Source organism: Stenella coeruleoalba (genome assembly GCF_951394435.1).
Source record: "Stenella coeruleoalba genome assembly, contig: scaffold_196, whole genome shotgun sequence".
Classification (NCBI taxonomy): Eukaryota; Metazoa; Chordata; class Mammalia; order Artiodactyla; family Delphinidae; genus Stenella; species Stenella coeruleoalba.
Window position 1 is genome coordinate 258,039 of NW_027646425.1, and position 10,076 is coordinate 268,114.

The window sequence follows — 10,076 nt, forward strand, 5'->3', positions numbered from 1 at the left end:
ATCCCAGTACTGGACATATACCCAGACAAAACCATAAATCAAAAAGAGTCATTCACCGCAATGTTCATTGCATCACTATTTACAATATCGAGGTAATGGAAGCAACCTAAATGCCCACAGACAGACGAATGCATAAAGCTGTGGTACATATATAAAATGGAATATTACTAAGCCATGAAAAGGAATGAAATTGGGTCATTTGTAGAGACGTCGATGGATCTAGAGACTGTCATACAGAGTGAAGTAAGTCAGAAAGAGAAAAACAAATCTTGCATATTCATGCATATATGTGGAACCTAGAAAAACTGTACAGATTAACCATTTTGCAAGGCATAAATAGAGCAACAGATGTAGACAACAAACGTATGGACAACAAGGGGGGAAAGCTGTTGGGGGGGTGGTGGTGGGAGGGGTTGAGAGACTGGGATTGGCATGTATACATTTATATGTATAAAATAGATAACCAATAAGAACCTGCTGTATAAAAATATAAAATAAAATTCAAAATTAAAAAGAAGTAAAATTTAAAAAAGAAAACAGAAAAAACAATTATTCCCTGCACATACATGTATTTATATGAATAAATTATTTCCATGCTTATATCTGTAAATACAAAAAAGAGGAATAAAATCTACCTTGAACCAAAAACGAAAAAGAGAAAAAAAACACAGAACCCACCAGTTACACAGAGGAAAACCGTATCAGGGCACTTGCTCCAGTTGTAAACAATTCTGAAGTTGGTCAGTGGTGGGGAATCGTCTCCCATTCAGCCAGCAGCCCCCACGCAACAAGCGTCCTCATTGCAAAGCTGGGGCACCGTGCCGAGGCATCTGTGAGTAAACGTGAGCTGAGCCCCAGGCCAGTTGCTGCTGAACTATTCCCACCCGTCCCAGGTAAAACACCTGAATATATACAAGGACTTGAAAGCCTAGAGGAAGGGCCATAGAGCCACACGAGTGACAGCATGCCGGCCGACTTGGTGCCTGCAGGCCAGCCAGGATGGTCCTGGCCCTGGGTGCTCTTCTGGAAGATTTCCATTTCCCTGCCTGAGATACCCGTCCTGTCCCTGCCCCCACTGCTTTTTTCCTTCCTCACCTCTGCCCAGGGAGAAATTCCAGCAGCAGGTATGGGTGACACATCCTCTTCTTTAGCAGGTGGCAGCCTGGCAACTGCTGCAGAAAGTCCAGCAGAGCCCCACTCACACTGGGCCACCCACAAAGCCGTGGCCTCTCACTCCCTCCCACCAGCCCAGCCCCGAGACTGCTGACAGGGCAGAGAAAATGGTGTCAGGCACGGCTGCAGGGGCTCTTGCTGCCTGGAGTGGTATTTATATTGATCTCAACCCAGGCACACCTGGGGAGGGCTGGCCGGCACGGTAAGGCTGCCCAGGTCAGCCAATCATCACCCCTCCGGGGCTCACAGTTGCAGAAAATGGAACTTGCTGAACCGGCCAGGTCCAAGGAACAGGTGTGGGCTCCTGAGAGTCAGGATAGACAAGGGGCTGCAGCTTTGGCTTGTTTTCTAATCATTTTATCTGGCCCATGAGTGGGAGACAACTTCAAGAAAACCCTCTCCTAATGAGAGGAACCCAGGAGTCAGGCAGAGGAGGGGTGGGTGGTGGTTGGAGACAGAGGCCTGGTGCCCCGGGTGCAGTGGAAGTCTCTGGAAGACCAGGTGGAGGGAGGCCTCACGGAGTGATGCCCAGGGTCACAGACCTGTCGCAGCTGCTGTTTGTTAGTTCAAGTCCTGCTCTGAGGTGCTCTGTGTCAGCTCTGAGCGACAGGTGAGCTGGGGGTGCTCTGCAATGAGGGCTATGTGCACGGTTCCTGTGTGCCCAGCCCTGCCACGGTACCTGCAAGGGTAGCTCTGTATCCTGGGAGGGGCCTGACCACGAGAGCCCCGTGGGCTGGGGTGGGGTTGGGGTACCTGCCCAGGTGAGCTCCATATTCTGGGATTGGTCTGACCACGAGAGCCCCATGGGCTGCTGGGGACCTGGTAAAGGATGTCAGGACAGTCAGTGAAGCCACCGAGGATATACCTCCAGTTGCTCCTAATTCCTACACCCTGCTGGTCATTCTACCAACCACCAGGACATGGTATTCTGTATTAGTCTTCAATGATGCCTTCTTTTGTATTCCATTAGTCCCAGAGTCACAAGAAATTTTGGCTTGTGAGTGGCAGGACTCCACATACAACTAAAACAATACTTCCGGGCCGTCTGGCCCCAAGGGTGCAAAAATTCCCACACCATCTTTGGGGAAAGCTTAGCTAAAGACCTAAAAGTTCTACCTCTGGAAAAGGAAACCCTCCTTCAATATGCAGACGACATTCTGATCACCAGCCCTACTAAGGAGGCCTCTGAACTACCAAGCCAATAAAGGATAGAAGTTGTCCAAGAAAAAGCTCAAATATCACAGACTGCGGTGACCTGCCTGGGCTTCATTCTCACAGAAGGTCAGAGAAGCCCATCCCAGGAAAGGGAAGAAACCATTTTCAGCCTTACCCCTTTCTAAAACTAGAAGACAGCTTAGGGGTTCCTGGGGAGGCCAGGGTTTGCTGCTTCTGGATCCCTAACTACAGTCTACTAGCTGGGCCTCTATATGAAACACTGAAAGGAAAAGATGATGATCCTTTTGAATAGAATCCAGAAGTGGCCTTTCAAGAATGGAAAGAGCAGTCAATTCAGACCCTTGCCCTGGAACTCCCTAATTTAGCTAAACCCTTTGACCTTTACATTCCCGGTGAAAGGTGAATCGCCATTGGAGAATTAGTGCAAAAACTGGGACCGCTTGAAATGGAACAATGCAAGAATGCCATCCAGGTAGGATAAACTACGGTCACTAAGGGGCTTGGCCCACTGCCACATCTGGCCAAGATACTGGCGGTATCTAAAAACCTGGAAATCAGCAGCCCAAAAGGCCACCTCCCTCCTAAGGGAAAAGGACCCCACGTGGTGATCCTAACCACCAACCATGCCCTGAAGTTGCAGGGTTCGCTCCGTGGGCACACCGACCTCGAGTGAGGAGGCCCTCCAACTCCAACATCCAGAGAGATAACCGGGGGCAACAGGGCACCATGACGACTCGTGTGAACATCACTTGACCTGGAGTTTCTCTCATAAAACAACAAGAGTGTGTCCCAAAAGAGTAGACTACTGCTTGCAGGACTTACTGCACCCAGAGGGGAGCTAATAATCTTGGCGGGGGAACAGTATACCACACTGTCACCACAGAAAAGCCTACAGACACCGTGATGATGGTGGCCAGTAAGACCGGCTGGACTCCTGTTTACTTCAAAAGGCTGTTGACTCAGTAGCCATCATGGTCCTTGGTCACCACTGACCCTGGACTGTCTGGGAGTTGAGCGGGCAGGGCTCTGACACCTGGTGCTGTTTGTACGTTAATTCAGGGGCCTAATTGAAGAAAGCGCAGACTACTGGTCAGAGCATCTAGGCTGGCAGAGACGGTCAGCCTAAGGTGGCCGAACAAATGTGGGGCGGGGTGAAACCGGCCCCCACAGCGTCTCTGCACATCTCTTTCCTGGACCCTTAAAGGTCATTAGAATCTATAACACTTCCAATGCTGGTGCTCAGGTGGACGAGCAGGGAGGCAGGGGTCCTGGGGACAATCAACGTCACCGGGAGGCTGCTGGGGAGAAGCTCTGACCCTCGCCCCAGGGTATGAGGGCTCCCAACTCAGCACTCAGCAGTTACAGAAGAAGGGTCTGCACCCTCAGCACTCCAAGAATGAGGAATGGGACAAAAGGCAGAGGAGGGGTTTGTCCCCAGCAAAGCCCATTAAAAATCCCTGGGAGATAAAAATAGAATCTGGGCAATAAAGTCAAGTCTAACCTTTTTTATCCTTTGTGCTTTGTCTAATTTCACGTGCTCCTAGGGTCCCGCATGCAGAGGTTCCACACCCGGCACTTCAGACCAGATTTCCTAGTGCAGAATGGCTGGGTCGACACCTCAGCTCCTGGGGCCCAGTGCAGACTCCACGATATAGAGCCTGAGCTACAGCCAACCCGGCCCTCGAGAGCTCCGCCGCCTCCCTCCCTCCCACTGACTCTGACAGGATCTCTACACAGCAGCCCAGCCCACAGCCCACAGGGTAGTGCATGCTCTCACCTCTCCATTCTCTGATCAAAATATAAAGTTTCCTTTGCTTGTGAACCAAACTCAGTCTCGATCTGTTGGCCCCAATGACACTGGGCAGGGGGACACTTGTTGGGGTCCACTCTGGAGGATCAGTAACAGAAATTGAGACTATTGTAACCTCAATGAACAGATGTGTGAGCCAAACTGTAGTTAACATAGAACAGTGTATAAGGCTCGGGTAAAATAAGATGTTTTTAACACTTCCATTTGATATTTCCATCACTTTTTATAAGCAAGTTCAGTGAAAAGGTTTGTCTTATTTGTCAGGTCAATATTAGAGAAACGAAGTGATTTCTTTCCAAGGATGTACAGCTAATAATCTTGGTTAAACCTTCAATCTTGTTTTAAATGCTTTTCCATTGAAAATGATACCTCTCTTTCAGCTCCCCCATTTCTGAGAAGTATAAAATCTTATAATTTATTATTACCAAAGGGGAAAGGTGGGAGGAGGGATAAATTAACAGTTTGGAATGAACACATACACACTGCTATGTATAAAATAGATCATCAACAAGGAACTACTGTATAGCACAGGGAACTACACTCAACATTTTGCAATAACCTATAAGGGGAAATAATCTGAAAAAGAATAGATATTTTTATTGACATCATCTATCAATGACAGTTAAAGTGTAGCCTAAGGGAAGCTGGTGGTGAGTGCTTCTGACCCTGAAGACTTCAATCATCTAAAGTTTGGACTCTGCCTACTTCCCAAGGCCCTTAATGAACATATGTGTAGCCGTAGCTTAAAAACTTCCCCAGTTTGGGTTTCGGGGAGACACTGATTTTGAAAAAGCCCTGGTGTTCTCCTTACATGAATGGGACTCTTCCTACTGCTAAAACATGTCTGTCACACCCAGAGGGTGGTATACCGTCTGATCGGGAAGAGTTTGGAAAAGGCATCTCATCTCCTCATCTCCTGGTGCTCGGGTTCACCCCTCCAGCGTCTTTACTAACAGTCTCCCCACTTGGAGATGTCAGCACTGTCAACATCCTGTTGCGTACAGTTTGGAATTTGTCCAGAGGATGAAGCGGAAGGATGAGGAACAATGAGAGACAAGTCCTAGGTGTTCAGACAGGCACATGTCACTCTAATTTCCAATCAGGAAGACGAATTGACCAAAGGCTAGGGTTGCCCATGGAAACAGTATAGGGCTTGAGGAAATCCCGCTGCTTTGTGGCCAGTTCCCATAAACACGAGTTGAACAATGGAACTCAGGGGCAGTAAAATTCACAAAACTGCAGAGTTGAAAATATCCATCACTGAAAAATGTCTTGAGGAAAGTCAGAGAAAAGGACTTGTAAGCAAGGGAGAATGGCAGGAAAGGGATTTGAGGAGGTAGAAATGACTCGCCATTAAGCACAAGAAAAGGAGCTGAACATTGCCAACATTGCAGTTGGCCAAAAAGGGTGTATGCGTTCTTTTCTGTATATATTCAAGAAAAGGGCATACACTTTTTTAGCCAACCAAACAGGTGGGCACTGGAAGTCAATACTACAAAAGATATCACTTCGCATCAGTCAGAAGAGCCATCCTCATAAAGCATAAACAACAGAAATGCAGGACAGGGCAACGAGAAGAGGGAGCCCTGTGAGACTTATAGTGGAAATGTATATTGCCAACGGCCATTCTGGAGAAGTGTATTGTGTTTACTAAAGCATCTAAAAAATGAGCTACAGAGCATAGGGTACTTGCACTCATGGGCGTATATCTTGGGAAAAACAAAAATCGAGAGGACACAGGCACCCCAATGTTTACCCCCTCTCTGTTTAAAAGATCCTCGACTAGGATATAACTTAAATGTCTCTGGAGGGAAAAAATGGATAGAGATGTGGTACTTAGGTAGAGTGGAATATTATTCAGCCTGGAAATCAATGAAATATGGCCAGTTGTAACAACTCCGGAGGAGTTACGTATGATCATTCTAAGTGACAGAATTCAAAAAGAAAAAGACACATATCATAAGATATCACTTAAAGGTGGAATCCAAAATGGCTACACATGAAATAAATTACAAAACAAAAACATAGTCAAATATGTAGAAAACACGCATAAGGCTGCTAAACGGGAAAGGTGGGGAGGGGTGAGGCATCATCCAGGAGGTTGAAATTAGCAAAGATACCATTCCAAATACGAAACTGATAATCAACAAGGCCTACACGGTAGCTAAAAGAACTGCACTCAGCACACTCAAGTCACCGGAAAAGAATATATACGACTGGTAAGAATCTGAAAAAGAATTTATTGATGTCTCTCTGTACGCGAATCAAGTGGATGTACAGCAGCAAGAAACAGAGCTTTGAAAATCAGCTGTAACCAATATAGTAATAAATTGAAAAAAATAAACGACAGAGAGACAGAGAAAACCTCTTACAACTTTTCCTCAGGGACGGTGATGCAACATGGATTGAACACATCTAGACCCACAGCAGGATGAGACATAAGGCTGGAAACTGTTTGCGCTAAGAGAAATGTGAGGTTGGGTGAGGAAATGCACACCCTTTAAAGTAATACTACCTGGTACCCATTCAATGGGTCCCAAATCTGCAGGTTCAAGGGATCTTCCTACAGCTAAAACATGCATGGAAAACCCAGAGGACTGTACACCATGTGATCGGGAGATGTGTCTAAAATGCACCTCATTTATCCTCTCCTGGTGCTCCTGTTCACCATTCCAGCCACGCTACTTAGAATCTCCCCACTTGGAGAATCAGCACATTTAAACTTCTGTTTCACACATTTTGCAAATTGTGAGGAGGATGAACGGGAAGAGGGGGAACCAATGAGAGAAGAGTTGTAGGGGTTTGGACGGGCACATATCACTCTAATTTCCCATTAAGAATAAGAATTAAAGAAAGGCTCAGCCTGCCTCGCCGGAGCCAAAATAGGGCCTGAAGCAATCCTGCGGGTTTGAGGCCAGCTCACAAAAGAGCAACTTAAAAAATGGAGCTCAGGGTCACTGCAATTCACAAACCTGCAGAGTTATAAATGAAAACTAACGTCCAAAAATATGTTGAGGTAAGGCAAAGAAGAGGATCTGAATGCAAGACAGAATTGCAAGAAACAGATTTCAAGAGATAGATTGGACTCGTCTTTAACGCACATGAAAAGCGGCAGAATTTCGACAATGATGCAGTTGGCCCAAAAGGGCGTATGCGTTTTTTCCTGATTATATCCAGGAAAAAACGCATACGCACTTTATGGGCAACGAAGCAAGCAAGCAATGCAAATGTGCACAACAAAGAAGTCTCACTTCCCACCGGTCAAAAGGGCCATCCTAAAAAATTGTAAAAACCAGAAATGCAGGACAGGCCATGGAGAACAGGGAGCCTTTATACGCTGATGGGCAGTGTGTGAACTGCCGAGAGCCACTCTGGAGAAGTGTATGGTGGTTCCTAAATCATCTAAAAAACAGAGCTACAGAGCATAGGACACTTCCGATCATGGGAGTATATCTAGGGAAGTCTAAAAATCAACAAGACACAAGCACACCACAGTTTAGGGCTACTCTGTTTACAAGAACCTCAACTTCAGTACACCTTAAATATCCCAGGAAAGAGAACAATGGATAAAGAAGATGTGGTACTTATGTACAATGGAATATCTCTTCACCATGAAATCAATGTAATAAGGCTAGTAGAAGGATAAAGAGTGGATTTAGGTCCGATAATACTACTTGAAATAAGTCAAACAGAAAAAGAAACATATCATAAGATATCACTTATAGAGGGAGGGTAAATATGGCTGCACAAGAAATGAATTACAGAACAGAACAGTGTCTCACATTTAGAAAACACACTTATGTCAGCTTAAGGGGAAAGGAGAGGTGGGGTGATGCATAAAACCAGAGTTTGAAATTAGCACAGATACCGTTCAATAAACCAAATAGGTATTAGACAAGATCTACACCTTGCTCAATGAACAGGCCTCAACACACCCTATACACCGCAGAGAAATATATCTGAGGAATAAGAATCTTAAAACCCATGTATTGATATATCTCCATAAGGGAATCAAGTGTGTGCAGAGCGGCACAAACACAGCAGTGAAAAGGAGCTAAACCCCATTATAGAAATAAATTTTAAAAACAAAACGCTGAAACAATGAAAGAGAGAAAAATTCTTACAAAATTCGCTCAGGGGCTGTGATGCAACCTGGATTGACCACATATAAACCCACAGCTGGATAAGACATAAGGCTGGACACTTGGGGCTGACAGGATTGGTGAGCTTTGGTGAGCAACTGCCGAAAGTTTAATGCAATACTTCATGCTACTCAGTCCAAGGGTCCCAACACTCCAGGTTGAAGGGAATCTTCCTACAGCTAAACCATGCTTGGGAAACCCAGCGACTGGTATACCATATGATCGGGAAAGGTTTCTAAAACGCACCTCATTTTTCCTCTCCTGGGGCTCCGGATCGACATTCCAGCCGCTTTACTAACAACATCCCCACATGGAGTCAATGCCTTTAAGTTCTTGTATCGCACAGTCTGCAGTTAGTGCAGAGGATGAATGGGAATAGGGGGAACCAGTGAGAAACTAGCTGTAGCGGTTTCAATGGGCACATGTCACTCTAATATCACATCAGTAAGAAGAATTAACCAAAGGCACAGCAGGTGCCCCAGAAGAAAAATAGGGCTTCAAGGAATCCTGTGGTTATGGGGCAATACCACAAAAATAAGAGCTAAAAAATGGAGCTAAGGGCCACTGCAATTCAAAAACCTGCAGAGTTATAAAGGCCAACTATTTTTAAAAAATATATTGAGGTAAGGCTATGAAGAGGCATTGAAAGCAAGGCAGAATTGCAGGAAACCGATTTCAGGAGGTAGACTGGAATTGCATTGAAAGCATATGAAGAGAGTCAGAAACTCGACAATGATGCACTTGGCCAAAAAGGGCGTATGTGTTTTTTCCTGAATATATTCAGGAAAAAATGCATACGCACTTTTTGGCCAACCAAGCAAGCTTGCAAAGGGAATCTGCACTACAATGAAGTCTCACTTCCACCTGGTCAAAAGGGCCATCTGAAAAAAGTGTAAAATCCAGAAAGGCACGACAGGCCATGGAGGACTGGGAGCCTTCTTATGCTGATGGGCGGGATGTAAATTGCCAACAGCCACTCTGGAGAAGTGTATGGTGTTTCCTGAAACATCTAAAAATCAAAGCAACAGAGCCTAGGGCACTTCCACTTATGGTCCTATAGCTTAGGGAAATTAAAATCAAAAAGACACAGGCACCCCAAAGTTTGGGACGGCTCTGTTTACAAGAACCTCGTTTACAGTACAAGTTCAATATCGCAGAAAGTGAAAAATGGATAAAGAACTTGTGGTACTTACGTACAATGCAATATCACTCAGCAATGAAATCTATGTCATCAGGCCCGTAGCAGCATAATGAGTGGATTCAGGTATGATGATTCGAACTGAAATAAGTCACACAGAAAAGAAACATCATAAGGTATCACTAATACACAGAATGTGAACTTGGCTACACATGAACTGAATTACAAAACAGAACAGTGTCTCAAGTTTAGAAAACCAACTTACGCTTGCTTAAGGGGGAAGGTGAGTTGGGGTGCTGCATAAAACCAGAGATTGAAATGAGCACAGATAAAGTTCCTTAAGCCAAATATGGAATAGACAAGAGCTACTCCTTGCTCAACGAAATGGACTCAACACCCCATATTAAACGCCTAAAAATGTACCTGACTAGTAAGTATCTTAAAACCTATCGATTGCTATGTCTCCAAAAGAGAATCAAGCGTGTGTACAGGGGCATAAACGCAGCAGTGATAGGATTGGAGAGGTTCGGTGAGCAAATGAAGACCCTTTGAAGTCATATTGCATGGTACCCATTACACGGGTCTCAACTCTCCAGGTTTAAGGTATTCTTCCTTCAGCTAAAACATGCATGTGGAA

At 45.3% G+C, this 10,076-nt stretch overlaps 1 long non-coding RNA gene across 1 annotated transcript; it reads right to left on the minus strand.

The window, feature by feature from the left end:
• Positions 1 to 428: 428 nt before the first annotated feature.
• Positions 429 to 9,564, minus strand: LOC307181117. Its single transcript, XR_013825912.1, has 3 exons — positions 9,495 to 9,564; positions 4,127 to 4,237; positions 429 to 830 (listed from the first exon to the last, which is right to left on the minus strand). It is a non-coding gene; the product is annotated as an uncharacterized lncRNA (long non-coding RNA).
• Positions 9,565 to 10,076: the final 512 nt, after the last annotated feature.